This window comes from Tachyglossus aculeatus, chromosome X3 (genome assembly GCF_015852505.1).
Source record: "Tachyglossus aculeatus isolate mTacAcu1 chromosome X3, mTacAcu1.pri, whole genome shotgun sequence".
Lineage (NCBI taxonomy): Eukaryota > Metazoa > Chordata > Mammalia > Monotremata > Tachyglossidae > Tachyglossus > Tachyglossus aculeatus.
In genome coordinates this window covers 11,415,287-11,436,226 of record NC_052099.1, presented here as the reverse complement: position 1 = coordinate 11,436,226, position 20,940 = coordinate 11,415,287, and the positions used below count along the sequence as shown (strand labels likewise).

At 43.5% G+C, this 20,940-nt stretch overlaps 1 long non-coding RNA gene across 1 annotated transcript in view; it reads left to right on the top strand.

Annotated features, from left to right (window-relative positions):
* The first annotated feature begins 5,267 nt into the window (after positions 1-5,267).
* Positions 5,268-20,940, top strand: part of LOC119948846 — a 38,709-nt gene continuing 23,036 nt past the window's right edge. Inside the window, exons 1-2 of the long non-coding RNA XR_005457049.1 lie at positions 5,268-5,414; positions 6,881-6,955. This is a non-coding gene — a long non-coding RNA (uncharacterized LOC119948846). The remainder of the gene's footprint in view (positions 5,415-6,880; positions 6,956-20,940) is intronic.

Below are 20,940 nucleotides of genomic sequence, written 5' to 3'. Positions count from 1 at the left end.
CCTTCAAAGCCCTACTGAAGGCTCACGTCCTCCAAGAGGCCTTCCCAGACTAAGCCCCTCTTTTCTTCAGCTCCCCCTTCCCTCCCCATGGCCCCGACTCGCTCTCTTTGCTCTACTCCCCCACCCCACAGCGCTTGTGTATATATGTACATATCTATAATTCTATTTGTTTATATTAATGCCTGTTTACTAGTTTTGATGTGTATATATCTACAATTCTATTTATTTATATTGATGCTGTTGATGCCTGTTTACTTGTTTTGATGTCTGTCTCCCCCCTTCTAGACTGTAAGCCAGTTGTGGGCAGGGATTGTCTCTTTTTATTGCAGAATTGTACTTTCCAAGTGCTTAGTACAGTGCTCTGCACACAGTAAGCGCTCAATAAATATGATTGAATGAATGAATGAATAAATACGTTTGAATGAATGAATGAATGAATGACTGGTGGGAAGAGAACTGGCTAGGAGACTGAAGATTTGGATTCTAATACAGGATCTCTTACTAGTCTGCTGTTGTGACCTTGGGCAAGTCTTTTGACTTCTTTGTGCCTTCATTTCCTTATCTGTAAAATGGGCATGAAATACCTATTCTCCCTTCCCCTTAAACCGTTAGCCCCATGTATGACAGGGACTGTGTCTAGCCTGATTAGCTCCTATCTAACCCGGCATTTAGCATATAATAAGCACTTAGCAAATACCATTATTATTCTTTCTCTTAATTGTAAATTGTTTTAGTAACTGTAAACTTCTTGAGGACAGGGATCATTTCTACTAATTATTGTACAGTAGGCACTCGATGAACACTACTGATTAATTGAAGAGAAGGCTGGCAGGAAATGAAATGATCATATTCAAGCATGTGAATGATTATTTGTAAAGGATGACAATACTTCAAATCAAGAGAAGATAGAAATATAATCAGAAATTTAAAATTTTAGCAGAATAGAGTTTTAAGTAAACAAAGGAAGAATTTCTGACAACATGGCAACAAACTGGATGATTAAGTGCAGTCTTATCTGGAGGCAGGAGTCTGGACTAGATGATCTCTTGAAGATTACTTCAACCCTATTATGACTATAAAGTGTGCTGAATAAATCCATCAATCAATTGTATTTATCGAGCACTTACTATTTACAGAGCACTGTACAAAGTGCTTGGGAGAGTACAATATAACAGAGTTGGTAGACATGTTCCCTGTCCACATGAAGTATTACTACCTCCACTTTACAGATGAGGTGACTGCAGCCCAGAGAGTGTAAGTGACTTGCCCAAGATCACAGAGCAGGCCAATAGCAGAGCTGGGACTAGAACCCAGGCTATCTCTGACTTCCAGAGATTTCATTTCATTACAGGCTCCCATCCTTGATAGGATGGCATTACTTGTGGCATTTTCGCTAGCCAGATGGGGCATCAATTTCACAGCACTGAGCCAGTTTGGATTGCTTCCTTGATGAAGGAGGGGTAATGGAGGATGCTAGAATCACCTTGTTTTGCCTTATGATTGTTCCTCATCAGACCGGTGGCTATCAGGGGGTGGTTTCTCTGTCAGACAATTGCTGGAAACAGTCCTTCCAAATCCACCCGGAGGCAGAAGGGTCTGGCTAGTGACTGCCCCTTGAAACAACCACCCTTGCCTGCATATGCTCTTGCCATTTTGTTTCTGGTCCAAAGCACCCACTCCATGAGGGACAAGGTGGCCATGGTCACTGTGAACTTGATACCGTAGAAAAGACACCATTAGCTTTGCTTCCACAGCTTTTTGGGCTAGCCCGTTCCACCCCATGGAGCCAGACTTTTCCAGATCAGAGCTGGAGTCAACCCACCACAGCTCTACTCCTTGCCCTGTGCTGGCAAGACTGGGCTCACCCGGTGGGGGTGAGCTTTCCCCTTCACTGCTTCCATGGAACTGCCACAGGTGGGTGGTTGCTGGGCACCAAGAAGAGGTTCTGGCAGAATAGCTATGTGGCAGTGGAAGAGAAGGAGGAAGATAATGCCTCTACTGCTTTTCTGGTTCTTGCCAAGATTGGGAAGGGGCAATTTCCCCTGACCTCCCCCCCCAACTCTTCCTCAGATTATCATCCTCCGAAAGCTTACAAGATGAGTGCAGGCATAGTGATTTTGGCAATTTGGCAAAACAACTGAAGTTCATGTCCAGATGGTAGGATAAATCTTACCTCTTTTAACCACTGATGTCAGAAGAATGTTCACTCTGAATGGCATACTACTCTATGTTCATGGGCACAGAATAGGTGTGTAAATGATTTTCAGCAAGACACCCACTCACTGATGCAAGCTCACTATCAGCAATGTCATCATGGTGCCAAAGGAAAAACTCTACTTTCACTGAGAGCCCCCATCCACCAACTTGGAAAGAGAACTAGAGAATCTGGGCTTTATGTAATTTTGGCAAGTACCATATGCCAGTCCTGTGCGTTCCTTCTGTGTCATAAACATTAAAACTCGGATCTATTTAGGGTAGCCTCAAACATATTTTTAGTTAGTCTCAAGAAAATCTTCCTTCAGAATTATCCGCCCCCTGGACAAAATTTGTTGTGAATTCTCACAATTGGTTGTTCTACCAGAAGTATAATATTAAAGATAGCTCTTTATAGCTGGTATTTTCTGCATCATTACATAAACATCTTAAAACATTAGTATTTGCACTCTAAAAATATTGTATGTCAAAGGACGTAGTAGTTATGCAAGTTACTTTCTCCCCTTTCTCATTATTTCCTAGGATGAAAATAGGCGAAAATATTTTTCTCTATGATCAAATGTAAAATTTCAAACAACCAGAAGACAAATGTAAAAGAAATTAAGATCATTAATCATTTTCTTTCCAAAGCAACTTAATTAGTGGATAATCGTCCCCTCTAACATCTTTTTAATTGCCATAATATCATAACACACTGTTTCAGTTTACTCCAGCTTGTAGACCAATTCGGAGCCACTATACTACCATGAAAACCTGCTGGCTTTTTAATAGAAAAACAATTTTGCTTTTGGAAGCCAGGGACAAAAAGATGTTCCTAACATGAAACATAAAAACGGGGATGGTGGAAGGAGGTGGGGGGAGATATAAAGTTGAGATAGTAGCAGGGAGATGGCTAACTGTCCAACAAAGAGAGCCTTGGTGAAGGATACAGGGCAAAGCTTTACCGTTCCTAGCAGTAGCCTACTCCTCCACCCCAGCTCTTGCTCTTAGTAAAAGTGTCACTAGTGCTTTGTCTGGAGCTGGCTCTGTAACCCAAATTTGATGTGTGTTTCTGTTGGAGTGTGTGTGTGTGTGTATGTGTGCACATGTGTGTTTGTAAAATACCTGCCTGTGGGTGCACTTGATTTGCAAATATGTGTTTTAATAATTCTGGTATTTGTTAAGCGCTTACAGTGTGCCAGGCACTGCTTCCTGTCCCCCTCCTCCCTCCATCCCCCCCGCCTAACCTCCTTCCCTTCCCCACAGCACCTGTATATATGTGTATATGTTTGTACATATTTCTTACTCTATTTATTTATTTTACTTGTGTGTATCTATTCTATTTATTTTATTTTGTTAATGTGTTTGGTTTTGTTCTCTGTCTCCCCCTTCTAGACTGGGAGCCCACTGTTGGGTAGGGACCGTCTCTATATGTTGCCAACTTGTACTTCCCAAGCGCTTAGTACAGTGCTCTGCACACAGTAAGCGCTCAATAAATACGATTGATTGATTGATTGGTTACTATGCACTGGGGTGGATACGAGCAAATCAGGTTGGACACAGTCCCTGTCCCACTTGGGGCTCACAATCTCATTGGGGGGGCGGTGTGTGTGTGTGTGTGTGTGTGTGTGTGTGTGTGTGTGTGTGTGTGTGTGTGTGCAGTATCCACCCAGGGGCTGTCTCTCTGTGACCGAGATTGATCTGCATGTTTCTGTTGGAGTTCGTGTGTGTGTGTGTGTGTGTGTGTGTGTGTGTGTGTGCTCGTGCGATACCTGACTTTCAGTGCTCAAGCGCGTGTGCTCCTCCAACGTGTGTCCGCCTGGAAGTGCACACCATTTTCTGCTTTACTCGGAGACAGGCACATAAAAGGGAAGGCGGCAGTCGCACGTCTCCGTCCTCTTTTCCTCAAATGCCCTTTGCCGCAGGTTTATTATTACAGTGTGCGGGGCTGTTCCTCCTCCCTCCTGGCTCCCTGGCAGGGCGCCGCGTCTGTGCAGCGCTCTGGCCGGCGCTCATGCCTGGCTCCTCACCAACTCGCCCTCCTCTTCCTCCTCCTCCTCCTCTTCCCCCCTCCCTCCTCACCCCGCCACCTCTTTATTTGGCTGAAAAGCATCTCTATCTTGGAAGGGAAGGTCAAGGCGGGGGACCCCGGGGAGGGATGAGTGACAGATTGGCGGCCGCGCCAATCGGCTGAAGCTCCTCATCCCCCACAGTCGATTTGGGAGGGGAAATCTGGCTGCGGGGAGAAGGCATCCGTGGAGAAGGGAGGAGGAGCAAGGGAGGGAGGGGAAAGAAAAAAAGGGGAGAAAGAGAGGGGTGCGGGAGCGGGGGGGGAAGCAGGGAGGGGAAAGGGGAAGAAAAAAGGGTGGAGAGAGGGAAACGGGAGGGGGAAAATAAAAGGGGGCGAGACATACGGGACGGGGAAAAAGGGGAGCGAGAAGGGGAAACGGGAGGGGGGCATGATGGGGAAAGGGAGGGGTAAAGCAAAGAGGGGGATACGGAAGAGGGGGAACACGAAGGGGGATATATAGTGGGGAAGAAAAGGAGTGGCGAAGAGGCGGGGAAGAGAAGAGGGAAGGGGGAAGGGAGCAAAAGGAATCGGGGGAAGGATGGGGGGGGGGGGGAATGGAAAGGGAAGGGGTAAAGAGGGAAAAAGGGAACGGGGGAAGGTAGAAGAGATCTGTCGGCGCCGGCACTGTGTCTGGGCCCGGAGCCGGGCTTGGTCGGGTTGCCAGACATTGCGGGGGGAGAGGGGGGGCGGTGCTCGGAGTTGCAGATTATTGCAGAGTAAGCAGTCTGGCTCCGCAGAGGCAGCGGCAGCAGCAGCAGCAAAGCGGAGGTGCTGGCTCCAGGCCAGCCCCCATCAGAATTAGCTCATTGTTCAATAGAACCAGCACAGGCAACGCAAACCCAACCCGGGAGAGAAAGTGGGGCGGGAGAAAGAGTGGGGAGGGGGGAAGAGGAGGAGAGAGAGAGGGGTGTGGGGAGGAGGGGGGAAGGAAGAGAGAGAGAGAGACTGACTTTCCCTTCTTTTTCCAAGGCTGCACTTCTTCCTGGTCTCTTTTTGGGGCTTTTTTTTAAACCTCCTCCCTCCCCCCCACCCCACTCCCCCCCCACTCCCCATGAACTGCCTTTCTAGCATGATGCCCTTTTTCCATCCACATTTGTGTTTCAGGTGTAGAGAGGACAGAAAGTGAACAGGGAGCAAGGGGCTTTTGTCTGTAAGTATATGCAATTCAAATCCACAGCCTTAAAGAGCTTTTCTCTCTTTGTGTTGGTTTCTTTCTCTTGCCCTTAGCTGTACTCTGCTAGTCCCGCAGCATTCACAGCTTTTCCTGAGCATTTGGGAAAAGCCGAAGCCTATCTTTAAAAAAAAAACAACCCAAAAATCAAAACCCAAATTATGGCATTTTGGTCGTGCTGCTTTAATGTTGGAATTTAACTTGGGATTTTTCTAAAATGCACAACTTGAGAGGGAGATATGAATTCTTTTTTTAAAAGATCGGTGTTCCCCCCCGGGTTTTTTTATTTTCAGAGCACTACTATAGAATGTCTCGCCCACATTGAATGCACTTTCTGGGCTTGCAGGCACCCAGGTTTCGGGTTCTTTTGCCTTTTTTAAGCGAATCTAGTCCACTCCAACCCGACACTGAATTCTTCTTCCTAGGTAGCTGCCGGGGGTATTTTTAGAGCATTCATTCTTGCAGCAGTTTTCTGCATTTCTTGTACAGCACTTAAACTTTGGGCTTGTTGAATTTGTTGTTGGTGTTTGGGGTTTTTTTTAAATGAGAAATTGCATGTCAGGTTTCTTTTTTTCTTTGCAGGAGTAGTAAACCTGAAATTGCCCCTGTACAATAACTACTATGAGCTCGTCGTGGGCAGGGAATGTGTCTGTTTGTTGTTACATTGTACTCTCCCGAGCGCTTAGTCCAGTGCTTTGCCCACAGTAAGCGCCCAATAAATACGATTGAATGAATGAATGAAGACATAGGTGTACTCAGTATATGTATATGGAACCTTTGCAGAGAACTTTTAGTTTCATGTATCGTAACTGATGGTAACTAACAAAAGAACCTTATCGTGATTGAACGTGGTAAATTAAGGGTGGGGGGGTTCACGGTGCCAGTTAAGATCATGCTTATTTGGTTAGGTAAAGGGGTGTAATGATGGTTATCCTTTTTTTAATCTCGTGTAGGATTTTTTTTTTGGAAGGTTATGTAATGCAGTGCCATTTCCAAAAATATCCACTCTGAGCCATTACATGATGGAAGAGTGACTCTTATTCGGCTGTCTTGATTGCAAATATACAGCTTGTAGTATGTCTGGGAACAATGAACTGCCTTTTCAGCCTCCAGAAAGCGATCTATTTTTGTCAACTTGTCTGATTTTTAAGTGGGTACACCATTAGGTATGGTAGAATTCAAAGGTGTGCAGAGCACCAAGTATAGCTCGGGGCTTTGCAAATCCAGGTATCAGGGATTCCTTTGTCCTATATTTAAGCCTATAGACTGCTGAGGCACGGAGAAGCCCTATCCAGAAGCACGTGTGATTAGAATAATTTGCATGTATCTGATTTTACCATTGAAGATTAGGTCCAGTTTGCATGAGTGTTGTACAGAAGCATTTTTGCATTGGCAGTCATTGTGGTGAGATTATTTGTGTACTTTTATTTCAAAATATTTTTCAGGCTGTCCTTCCAGGACTGCTGGAGAGAGGGGAGAAGAGGTGCGTGCAGTCCCAAGACTGCTAGAGACTCAAAATGGTAAGAATTAGTCATTTAAGGAAACAGTCAGTAGTTTCTCATCAGTCATGGTCAAATATGAGTATTAACATCTTTCTTCCCCCTCCACCCCATTTCCCTCCCATTTTTTCTTCCCATGTCTTCCCTCTCCTCTCCCCTCCCCACCCCCTTCCCCACCACACACACACATTTATCTTTCTGACCTTTAAAATACAGTATATCCTTCAGGATCCTGGGGATTTGCCAAGAAACAATTAATACATTCTAAAACTCTTTGTAACTAGTATCATTCATTTTCAGTCATTTTGAACAGAACCTGAAATCCTTCTTCTTGAGGAAAGGTTTATTTAATTCTTGCACAGAAACTGTTTTGTACACCAAGAAGAGAGACACATTGTGACCGTTCATGCAAGGGGCTATCGTGTTAAAACTGAAGCACTGTGCCGTTAGGTTTATTAGTTGATCTTGGAAAAAAAATAAGTCACCGGAATAACTGCAGGATGTGTATTTTTGGGTGGAAGGTTATAGTGCTGGAAATGCAATAGCTATATCATCTGGATATAACTTGTCTATTATGTTCAGGGAATATTGAGCAGTACTCCAGTAGTTTTAGTGCATATCACAGCAGTTTATAACTTTTCATTTCCTACAAAAATCTGAGTGGTTTTTAGAGGTCAAACAAGCTGACCTCTAAATGAATCTGCAAGAACAAAAAGGCCACTGAGAAAAGGAGGTAAGATTTGGGATTCAGATAAATGAAAGAAATAAACATAAAACAGCTCACCAGAGAAAAGGTGATTATTTAATTTTCTTTTGAAATAAAGCTGTAACTAGAGCGGATTGGAAATAATGTCATAAAACTCTTCAATAAGTACAGTAAGTCCTGTTATAGATAATTGTACGTCTTAAAACATCTCTTAACCACTCAGAATCTGTAGGTTTTTTATGGGGGTGGAATTTAATGAATTGGGACAAAAATCAAATACACTTTTTTTTAGAAAGTCTGGGTTTAAACTTCCTTGGGGAAAATGATTCAGAGGCAATGAAATGAATTCAATATGAATTTTGTTCTCAAATCAGCTTTCCTATACAACGTCAATGGATGATGTCTACACACCTTTTTTTTTTTCCTCCCAAGGAATGATTCTGGTAAGGAAATATAATGCTCATCTTCCTAATAATAAGAAGCTTCTGATAGAAAGTCAAAGGGTGGGGGGCGAACATTAAGACAAAATAAGGAATAGAAATGGCAACACTCAAGTGTCTGTGGAACCTCGACTTGTTTGCTACACTCTACCAACACCTACATATATTATACCAAACATGATACCAACACCTACAACGATTCTGATAGAAGGCATGTGAAATCTGAGGTGCATTTGATCGGACATTTAACAAACAGGTCACCTATTTGTTGGGCATAACATAAGCATTGATTCTGCTAGCAGATGGTCTTTTAAATCAAGCTAGAGTAAATATCAAGTTTCCCTACCAGTTAGTAGAGACAGTTTAGTAGAAGGCAAGCGTGCATGCCAAAACTAAGAATAAAAGTTGGACCTGCATGTAGAAAAGCAAATGTGATTTACTGTTCCTCATTGGAAGTTTCTTCCATTGTCAAACTTTGTATGACAGTTTACCTGGAAATCTCAATTGGTGGTTCTTGGACAGTTTTTTCTTTTTAAAAAACTTACTGGGACAAGACTTGTGACTTTAGGAAGATCCTTTCCCCAAGATGTCATTATAGAAAATACATTTTGGCACAAGCCCATGACCTGAAATTAAAGCCCTGACCATTTTTGTCTGTTGGTGATTCCAAGTACCTTTCTAGCAATTTTATATTCAGAGAGGTCTAGTTTCTTAAAAGCCTTTGTGCATTGTAGAGTTCAGTTATATTATTTTTAACTGGTTTTCGAATCTCATTGATTCTTTTTCTTTGACATCTTCACCAAAATGAAATTATATTCTTTTGTGGAAAACTGAAACAGTATAGGACCATATTCTCTGGTATAGCCCTGTGGGAATTTTCAGTCAATCATACTTACTGAGCACTTACTGTGTGCAGAGCTCATGGTACTAAGTGCTTGGGAGAGTACAGTGCAACAGAGTTGGTAGACACGTTCCCTGCCCACAAGGAATGTATAGCCCAGAGGAGGAGGTTGAGGTCTAGAGGGCTTTCCATGAAACCAGTTTACTCAGGAGGAGTCCATGGCCTATTTATTTGATCAAATACTACAGATGCAACATCTGTCCACTTCCCTGAGAGTTTATTCTATTTTTATTTCTATTCAACATGCATTTCAGTGTGCATTATTTAAAACAGTCCAGAGGATCCACTTTCAATGCATTTATCTTGCTTAATAAAGGGCTAATTCCAAATTTGCATTTGTGATCTGCCAGTACCAGGATAAGGGATCTCCCACTGTCCTCGCTCCATGTGGCAACCCATATCATCTTTCAACATCAGTTTTAATTTGTGAATATTCAAAGGCATTTGTGTTTTAAATTAATTTGAAGATTGTGGATAACATGTTTTCATTTATACTAATGGATTTACTTGCAATGGCTCTCAACTACTGGGGGTTGACTGTGTGAAGTAGCAATTATGAAGTGAAAAGAAGACAACTGAAAATTCCCATATTCTCTGGAAAAGTGTGAGAAAATAAAATATCGCTCTCTCCAAGTTACAGGTTGGACCGTTATTTTCAGTATCACATACTCTTGCATAGTAATGCCATTGGCTTCAAAATCCATTTTGTGTGGAAGCACAGCGGTAAGAGCGTGGGCTCATTGTGTTTTAATGGAGAGACCCAGAAGTGGGACCAATTTGCCATTTTCGCTGAAGGCTGTTGCTGAGCTTTACAAAGAGATGAGTTTGGGTACATTGTACCACTCATATAACACTGCTTTCTGGTCAGCCTTTGGAGTGGCAATAATGGTTTTACAAGGAGATCCTTTCACTTACTGCTTATTAAAAGAAAACGAGGGTTTGGGAGAAATTAGATCCGATTGGCATCTCTGCTGCTGTGCATTTGGGGACCCAGGTTTGCAGATTGCTTAGAGATTCTTGACTGAGGGTTTATTAAGAAATATGGTAGGAGAACATTATAAGAACTGTTTCTTTCCCATAGGCCAGATCTACATAGTAGAGTGAAGGGGAGCATTGGTAGTTATTTTGTGAATTTGAAATGGCTAATTCCAATCCAGACCCCACTTAATTAGGTGTCAGACTCCTTCATGGGCTGAAATTAAAGCCCAGGTGGAACAAGGAGACATTGTCACATGCCATCTGAGAATCTTTTATCCAGGCCCGACTCCACCCCACCTGATTTATAAACATGCCCAGATCCCACTCCCCTCCACCAATTCTTTCCACTTCAACTTTCCCTGGATGTTACTGAGATTGCAGTCCCAGTGGGTGCATATGGACTTGTGCCCCGAGTAGGGCCCCATGTAGTAATGCCATAACTACCACTCTTGTCCCCCTCCCATCACCCTACTGCCCGCCACCCCTACCCCGGTCTGCCAGCAGTCTCAGGGCTAAGGACATCTGAGACTGCACCCACCCCCCGCCCGGCTTCGCCCCCTTGCAATATGTCTATGACTGGACCCTTCGACCTTCCTAAGAGTGTACGGGACCCACCCTTGAGAAGAAGGGAAATAATGTCTCTTCCTTAAAAAGCACCCCATTTGCCTTATACAGTTCTGTACATATTTTGGTCGCTTAATAAATACATGCTGATTGTCTGGCTTCTTCCTTAACTATATGGGTAGTTCAGGCAGAAATAGGTTTTGGAGACTCGGAATCGGGGCGAGTGGATATGTCCTTTAGTTGTTAGATATCCTGCTACGAGGCACCTCCTACTGGCTGACCCTTGGAGAAGCATATGGGGGGCCTCTGAGGCTCTGCTGTTTGCTTCGATGGCCACTGAGCGTAAGGGGCATCTACAGCCAGGTTTTCACAGCCAAAGAGGAGCCAAAGGATCAGACCATTTTCTGGCTCATTCGGGAGCTCCTCCCTTTCACCCTCTCATCCCATGTTTTTGCTTGATTTACTTGGATAATCCAGGGTTATTTTTCCTGCATTCTCTGGATAATCGCCTCAGCCCTCTGCTTTGTTTTGGCTGAAGGGACCGAGGCTAGCTGGTATATGCAGGAAAATTGTGGCCAAGCAGACCTCCCCAGAAAGGATTGGGCAGCAACTTCCATTTGAGGGGGAGAGGATGGGAGCCTGGAGAAACAGAAACTTCTTGTTACTGAACAAGGTATATTAGAAGATTTCGATTTATATTCCACTGCACTTCTGGGTTGAACTAGAAAGAAGGTTAATCATTAAGTCTCAGCACATGTCTGTACAGATTATAATTGCTAAAAATATATCAAATATACTTTTCTAAATTTAACTGGAATAGCTATTTCCAGACATATCTAGCCTCCAGGGACAGTTCCATGTAATTCTTATCTGTCCCTGGTGAGAGAAAGGGACTGAGATAAGAACTCTAACTCAGGTCAAGCACCAGCGGCCTTAATAGGGTTGGGATTAAAACCTCAGCATGCTAAATGTCAATGAAGAGCACTTACCCTCGTAGCCCTGCAAGACCCTGAGTACCGTATTAAGAAAGAGAACGATTATCTGTGATATTTTATTAACCTGGGTACACTTAGACATTTTAATGTGCTGACGTGTATTAAATTGGGAAATATTACTACTTACTCATTTTTCATAGTTTCATTTAATCTTTATTTGATTTTTGAGGGCTGAGGGTACTTTGCAGCCTTCACTTCCACCTCCGAGCCAGCAATTTCACTCTGTAGAACCTATTGGTCAGGCACGCAGGTAGCCATTGGCTTGAAGAGACAGACAAATTGACCATGAAATGTAGACAGGAGTCTGCTCAGAAAAAACAGCATCAGGCAAGGGTGGCAGCTCTGCCCTTCTAGCCAAGGGATCCAGCTGGGCTTTGGCAGTTTCTTTCCCCTTTATGGTGGTTGGCCTCATTTCCTCACAGGTATCCAAATTTGCAGGCCATAGGATGTTTATAACCAATGTAGAGGGATAAATAGCACCATCTCTGTGCTCAAACAGTCATCTCATCCCTCAGGGTTCACTGTAGCAAAGACAAAACTTTTGAAAAATTGGAAAGCAGAAATGTTTATCCAACCAGAAATTGTTATTTAACCTTCCAACCCTACCCCATGGAAAAGTTGGGTGTGCCAAGGGTAGTCATTGCTTGCTGGAAGATAATTTTGCTTCTGTCCAGGGCTTGAGGGTTCGGCTTTGAGCCTTGTCTTTAAGGGGGAGGTGAATGAAATTGACGGGCTAGTCTTTTCAATCAGGGTGAGAGACTGCTAACAGTAACTGTCCCTTAAAAGTTAATAGACATAACATGGGGTAAACTCGTCAAACAAAAGTACGCATTTCAGCATTGCTTAAGTTTATGAGGAAAATTAAAGTTAAAAAAACATAAAGCATAAAGCAAAAAAAGCATAAAGTGCTTTACTTCTGATAATTTAATCAGAATGTTTTCAAATTCTTCTGTTTTTGCTGGAGTTGGGGGTTGGTGTTTCTTTTTTTTTTTAGATGACCCAGAGACTAGGTCAAATAAATCCCCTGGAGTATGGTAAATCTCTAGGAAGTGGCCTTTTGAAAGTGGTTTGGATTTTACCTAAGGGTTAGACTTGTAAGCAACTTTATAATCAATCAAGCAATCAACCAATTCTATTTATTTAATGCCTACTATGTTCAAAGCACTGTACTAAGAGCTTGGGAGAGTACACATTAATTTGGATTCATTTTCCTGAAATGAATTGAATTTTACTAATGCCTCTTCTGTTTGTAGAGTACTCTTCTCCCAAGGAGCTGAGAATACTTTCCTGCATTTATTTCACTTGTTGCAAGCATATTAGCCAATCTGTGCCTCAGTATCCTCACCTGGTAAATGTAGTTTAGGGGAGTTGTGTCAAGTCTAGGGCTAGTTTGGGGACTTTGTGGGGATGGGACCCAAAAGATTTGAAGCCCCCCTTTCTTTAAAAAAAAATCAATTTCTTAGGCTTTGATGATTGGGAATTGGGATATTTATGCAGTTACCCTAATGCTTCAATTGTAAGCCTGGCATTGCTCAAGAAAACACTGGGTACCAGTAATGGAGTGGGGAACAGAATCTAGGCACCCTAACTCCCTCGCTAATGATTCAGGAGACGGCCTTGCTCACTTCAGTAAAATGCAAATAAGCCTGTACACATAGTTGAGGGTTTTCATGTGTCAAATACTGTACTGTGCATAAGAGAAAAGCTTGATACATTGCATAGCAATATTCAGAAATTGTCAGATTCCCTTCTTTCTCTAGAGATAGTCCTCAATGGCACCAGTGTTCATTCTTGTATAAAGAGTAATTGCTTTATTTTTCTATGTATGTGGACTTAAATTAAGTGTTTGAAGCAAACGATATCTTCATGCTCAGAGGATGAAGTCATTAGGAATCCTTGCCCAAAATGCACTTTATTTCTCGGTAGGAACTCTAGCAGTATTAATCCTGTGATTTTTTTTCAGAAGTGGAAAGTCCATCTTAGGTGGTAGCTCAGTTTCCTAACGATTAAATTTGAACCGAACTAGGCTTTTTTCTTTATCGTGATGTGAATATATTTAGCAATACATTCTTCTGTCTGGGCAGTTTACGTGATACTGCTGTGCCGAAACCAGATGATAAGATGGAGAAAGTCAGTAATTTTGGTCAAATGTACTCCAATTAAATTGCAAGCTGAGGAATTAGAGGGCCTGGGGTGTCCAGCAAAGGGAAGTGGAGTATTGGCAGCTGCTTGAATAATTTATGATAAAACCTTTGGGCAAATCAACTATGGGCCATTTGGCTGCTCAAATTCACAAGATAACGGAAACTTCTCCACTTTTGTGTGGACCTGACCAAATCAAGTTGTCACAAGTGCTTACTTTCCACACAAGACTACTATAGTCTCACTGGAAACATTTATATTTGTCATTATTGCCATCAAAGAAAAGGAACTGACCCAGGGACCATCCATGAAAGAAAGAGCAGGGCAACAATAGACTCAGAAGTATTGCACTGGGTTCTGGAAAATGACGATGGGAATGATTCACCAGTAGATCACATTCAGGCTGGTTCTACCCTTAATGCCTTCTTGGGAGAGAAGGATCCCCGGCCAGAGAGGGACCCAGTGGCTGCCTTCTTCCTAGTGACACTGTTCCCCATTCTGGTTGGCTCCATGTGATGTTGGAGTGGAAAATTTCCTGGCCTAAAGTAATATCCTCTGATCGAAAGTGAGGGAGTTTGGGAGAACAGTATGGTGGACAAGGCAGATCATTTATGGAAGCTGCTGTCTGTGGCATACATAGAAGGAAATGCCATGATAGGTTTGGCATGAAATGATGCCATCTGAACTTGGCCACTACTGAGTTTAAGTTGGTTGCCTCCCTCAACTCCTTCCTTGGGGTCCATCCCGTGATGGCAGATGAAGCACTAGGCTCCCACTGGCAACTTTCCTCTGCCAGTGAATAGATTTCGGTGTCAGAGTCAGTCTGGGCCACGTGTTTCATTAAGGTGGCGAGAGATGGACCCAGAAAAGAGGGAGGAAGGTTCTGTGATTTCTTTCCCACAGGTACTATGAGACCTCTAACTTCCACCAGTGATTTCCTGTTGGGCCCTGGTACCAAGAAAGATCTTCACCGGCATAAAACCGTGTGGTTGTTAAAAGTCCCCTGTCCATCCAGAGCCGATGGTCCCAGTTTATGTTTCACCCCAGTAACCAAAGAGTTTTATATTTCAAATAATGACAGGGCTAAGCCAAACCGAGCTAAGCCCTTAACCCTAAAGATCCACTCAGATTATTGTGATCCTTTGGCTAAGGGAAAGGATCCTTAAAATGTGTATGGCGTCTAGTTGGATGAAAAAAAAGAATAAAAGAGAATGTATGGCCCAGTGTGAGGACACAGGTAGCACAGGTGGGGATGAGAATATGACCTCTCCTTCCTAGAAGAGAGGAGTGTCTAAAAGATCACCTCTAGAGGTTTCACTGAGTCAGGGGCTGCTGTTGAAAAACATCGAAGGGGTAATTGGTCCCTGCAACATCAGGCAGGTACCTCCCAGTTTCGGGCCCCTCAGTCTAGTCTGCATTCTAGATCCCAGTGCCTTGGGTGGGGAAGAGGGTAAGCATGGAGGACCCACAGCCTCTATAGGAGTCTGCTAGCAGGTTCAGAAGACCTCACTGTTGCAGAACCTGAGTCTTTCCAGAGGGTGTACTGGAGGAAGAGATTCCTAATTGCTCTGCACTCAGTAAGCGCTCAATACATATGATTGAATGATCAATTTCAGTCCAGAGCTCTCGGGAGCCCCCTCAGAGTAACTCAGAAATCTCTTCCTAAAAGGGAGTGGGCCAGAACTAACACATTTACTTTGGGATTGTGCAGACAATGACTTGACGTGCACTCAGACCTGGTAGAAGATCCAGAGAATTCTCTGAGCTTTCCAAGCCCAAACACCTGGGAGGTTAGGGATGGGTAGTTTATGGCTACTAACTGTTTGCTGAGAGGATGCCTGACCATGGATAGAGTATGCCAGTTGGAAACCTCAGCATTGAGCCCATCCAAGGCTTTGGCCATCAAGCCACTCATGCTGAAACCCCTAGTTTTATGCAACTTTTTCATAACACAAGGGCAATTTTGTCTTTTCGCAGTCAACGTGCTGGCGGCTCTGATGGTAAGAATAAAATCTGATCTAACTGGTTTTACAGACTAATGAAATCGTCCTTTTCAAAGAAAGTTTCTGCCAGCTATTATCCTAGAAAGCTTTCTGATTTAGGCTCATTGCCTTCAAAATGATAGGATTGTCCTCGAGATGTGCTTCATGTATGATTTTAAACTGAGCTGGGATCAGTATTAATCCCAAATTTCAGAGGGGGAGCCATCGATTGTCTCCAGAACGGAGAAGGGAAAGGGGCAGAGGAAGAGGTGGGAAATGTCTGCTTTTCCCATTGAGGTAGAAACTGGAAGCTTGAGCCATCAGATGGAGAGGAAAGGGGAACAGCAGGAGGGACATTCCAGAAAAAAAAAATGCCTGATCCAGAGTAGCATACTGGTGAGAAATTGAAATGGCAGGGAAATTCGGGGAAATTCATAAGGTGCAAAGGAGCTTTAGGTGTGCTGCCTTGATTCTCAGGCTTTTCCATCCCTCCTCAAAGTTCAAATGAACATACCACTGAGCTTTGATTCCTGGAACAGGTTATGTGCTTCTTGGCTGGATTGGGCTTGACTCAAAATAGCCAGGAAACTTCAGGATCCTCCTGCCTAGGCGTGCAACTGGGAGAAACACCCAAAAGTTTGTTTGGTTCGGAATGAGTTCACTCACTCAGAAGATTTTACACTTGGGGGAAGAGGGTAGGGGGCAGAGAAGGGCCCAAATCAGTATCCGATGATAAGCCTGTACACAATAGGAGAACGGGTCACATACGAGTAAGATATCACCACTTTAGACATTCAGCATCCGGGACTCTCGGTGCTTAGTTCGGTGCTTGGCACATAGTAAGCACTTAACCATTAAAAAAGAACTACAGCAGGATGAAAATGTATTTCTCAAATCAGACTATGCCAAATACAAGTTGGAGCCCTTCTGCAGGTATGGGCTATATTTCTTAGATCTTCCTAACGTGATAGATCTCTCTCAGGAGGAATTGCAGTGTGACTTTCCAGCAAGAAACTGTTCTCACAGGCCAAATATTCCCTGGATAATTGCCAGATCTCCCCTCCACTTTTTGATAGGTTGAACTAGTCATTCTGCCTAGGAGGAATCAGGGAGCTGGCTCATGGCTTGAATGCGTGGGTACATGTTTATTTTCAAGTTCTGGCATATTTAAGTTTTTGATTAGAAAAGGTTAACAGGCATGTATCCCTCCAGTGGAGGTCTCCTCCCTGCTCTGTACTTTCTAGGCTTTGGCGGGTAACTATTGAGGTCCCAAGGGGCTGTGCTTTCCCCACTTCTCTGGTAATACAAATCAAAACTCCTAGCTCTCCATCTCAAACCAGCTCTACACAGCCAGAGCAATTGGAGAGTGGACAATTTTCTGCTGATTTTGGACTGGGCAGGAAACAAATCTGGATAACAGGACAACAATACCTTAACTCTTGAGAAGCAGCATGAGTGCAGCTTGAGAGAGCACGGGCCGGGTAGTCAGTAGACATGGGTTCTAATCCCAGCTCTACTACGTGTTTGCTGTGTGACCTTGGGCAAGCCACTTAACTTCTTTGTGCTTCAGTTACCTCATCTGTACATTGGGGATTAATTTTGAGAGCCCCGTGTGGGAAAGGGACTGTGTCTAACCTGTTAAGCTTGTATCTACCCCAGCACTTAGTGCTGTGCCTGGCACAGAGTAAGCACTTAACAAATACCATTTGAAACAAAAGAAAACATCCTCTCTGGGGTACACTCCCTTTACATTTCTTTTTTATTCAATGATCCAGATTGTCCATCTGCATGATTCCAAATAATCGTCAACTCTTGATCGCCTTTTGACCTGAACTTAACTCCATCCCCTTCTTGGTGATACAGTCTTCAATTGTTGTCCATCCACCAGAGCTATTACCCCACCATGAAGTGCCTCTGGATTTTTCAGTTCTGTCATCCTACCATTCCTTTCCAAACTCCTTGAGTAAATTATCTATACTTACTGCCTCCACTTCCTGTCCTCCAACTCCTTGACCTCCTGCAATCTGCCCCCTTCACTACACAGAAACTGCCCTCTCTAAGGTCATCAACGACCCCTTCTTGCCAAACCCAATGGCTTCTCCTCTGTCCCAATCCTCCTCGCCCTTTCTGCTACCTTTGACATTATAGACCATCCCCTTCTCCTGGGAACATTATCTAACCGTGGCTTCACCCACTCTGTCCTCTCCTATCTCTCTGGCCACTCATTCTCAGACTCTTTTCCTGGTTTCTTCTCTGACTCCCACTCCCAACTGTGGGGTTCCCTCAAGGCTCAGTTCTAGGATCTGTTCAATTCTCCATCTACACCCACTCCCTTGGAGAACTCTTTCATTCGCTTCCACAGTTTCAACTATCATCTCCAGCAGAGGATTCCCAGATCTACCTCGCCAGCCCTGACATCTCTCCTCTGCATTCTCACATTTCCTCCTGTCTTCAGGACATCTCTACTTGGACGTTCCACTGACACCTCAGACTTGATGTGTCCAAAACAGAACTCCTCATCTTTCTTTGTAAACCCTAGTCTCCCCCTGTCTTTCCTATCACTCTAGTCGACACCATCCTCCTCCTCACAAGGAGGAGCAACATGGCTTAGTGGAGAGAGAATGGGTCTGAGAGTCAGAGAACTGGGTTCTAATCCCAGCTCTGCCAGCTGCTAGCTGTGTGACCTTGGGCAAGTTGCTTAACTTCTCTGTGCCTCAGTTCCCCCAACTGTGAAATGGGGATTCAAACCTGTTCTCCCTACTACTTAAACTGTGAGCCCCATGTGAGACAGGGACTATGTCTGTCCTATTTAATTTGTAATAATAATGGTACTTATGGTATTTGTCAAGTGCTTACTATGCTCCTGGCTCCATTACTTAGGACAGTATTTGAAATATAGTAAGCGCTTAAGAAATGCCATTGAAAAAAGGGTCATAACCTTTACATTATCCTTGACCCATCTCTCATTCAACCCACATATTCAGTCTGTCACGAAATCCTGTTTATGCCTTCACAACATCTCTAGAATGCTCCCTTTCCTCTCCATCCAAATTGCTACCATACTGATCCAAGCAGTTATCTTTTTCTGCCTTGGTTACTGCATCACAGTCTTTTCACTGACCTCCCTACCTTCTGTCTCTCCTCGTTCCAATCCATACTTCACTCTGCTGCTGATATCATTTTTCTGAAAAGCCAATCTGTCCATATTCCCCTACTCTTCAGAAACCTCCAATGGTTGCCCATCTGCCTCTGCATCAAATAGGAACTCCTTACCGTCGGCTTTAATGCACTCGATCACTTCTCCCTCTTCTACTTTGCCTCTCTTACCTCTTACTACCTCTCAATCCACACACTCTTCTCTTAATAACAATAATAATAATAATAATGTCATTTATTAAGTGCTTACTATGTGCAAAGCACTGTTCTAAGCACTGGGGAGGTTACAAGGTGATCAGGTTGTCCCACATGGGGCTCGCAGTCTTAATCCCCATTTTACAGATGAGGTAACTGAGGCACAGAGAAGTTAAGTGACTTGCCCAAAGTCACACAGCTGACAATTGGCGAAGCTGGGGTTTGAACCCATGACCTCTGACTCCAAAGCCCGTGCTCTTTTTCACTGAGCCACGCTGCTTCTCTGCCACACTGCTTCTCTTCTAATGCCAACCTATGTTCTACCTCAATTTCATGTACCCCACCACTAACCCCTTGCCTATATCCTCTCTCCATCCTGGTATTCCCTCTCCCATCATATATGACAGTTCATCACTCTTCCCACCTTCAAAACCCTTCTAAAACCACAACTCCAAGAGACATTTCCTGATTAAGACCTCATTTCCCCTATCCACCCTCCCCCTCAGTGTCAACCATGCACTCGGCCGTGTACCCCTTTAACACTTCAATATTCAAGGGCCCCAGAGCACTTATGCACATATCCTTATTCTTATTCTTTACCATTTTCCTTATTTACAATTCATTTAACTATCTCCCCCCCGGTAGACTGTAGGCTCCTAGTGGTCAGGGATCGCATCTGCCAGCTCTATTGTATTGTATTTTCCCAAGTGTTTAGTCCAGTGCTTGGCACACACACAGTAAGTGTTCAATAAATACCATGCATCTATTGATTGATTCTACCTCATGAATCCCCAAATTTACCCTTTATATTTGTCTTTTCCTTTTTTAACCCCCCGACCAAATTATCTTCTTGTTCCAGGGTCTTCTACAGGACCTGTTGGTTAAAGACCAACTATTTCCGTAGAACACTTCCACTGTGCTTCCCTAAGTTTTGAGGATGAGCCATCTAGGGGCACTTATCTGGCTGTCCCCAGAAAGCTTGGAGGGGATAAGGGCCCACAGAATGCTTACCCTCCTTCTTCACCATCCTCCTCATACACACCCCGGCCCCCAAACCTGGGTGCCTTCCACCACAAAGAGAATGGCACATCACACAGTCTGGGTCAAGGTCCCACCATTTCTGTCTCCTCCAAGCCACCATCTTACATTTCCCTGCATATTAGCAAGGAGAAAATGTCAGAGCACATTTGGAAACTTACTATAAGGCATTGGTGGGATTTGGTATCCCAGTTGGAGAGTTTTGCCCTAGTTGTCTGCAGGATGGCTTTCAGGGGAAAGAAGATTTTATGCACACAGTGACTATTTTCTTTATTGAGTCTAAGGGTTTTTTTTTTCTTAATGCCTTTTGGGATTTTTTTTAACTCCAAGGGATATAAACACACACACACACATACACAATATTATATATAAATTATTTTTCTCATCTCACAAATTTTCTATATCTCCCAATTTAGTGTGGTTTTAAGCTTTTCCTTAATGTATTGTTTATCCCACTTACAGATCATAGATGAGGATGAAATGTCTATTATTTTTTAATTAGCCAGCTACTTACTTGGCCATACCAGCTGTTAATTTAACTCTTTAGGAGCGGAATTCTTTTGTGAGTCTAATTTCCTACGTTTAAAAGATAAAGTGATATTCTGCCCCCAAATCCTCCACATCTGCAGGCTGACAGAATGATACTTTCTTATTTGAGGGTTAATTTTTTTAGCCTTATATTTGAGGAAGCCTTTTTTATTCAGTAAAGTTCTTTGTGATTAACTACAGGGATTCGGGGATGTTTATATTGCACTAAAAGTTTCCTTCCAAGGAAAGTTGGAAAAAGAGAAAGTGCTTGATTGCCAGTGGCTGTTCATCTAATTGACCTCTGCAAAGCCACATCCTAAGAAAGGAAGAGTTGGAGGATAAGCCTTTCCTTCATTGCATTAGAAACACAATAAAAGGCAG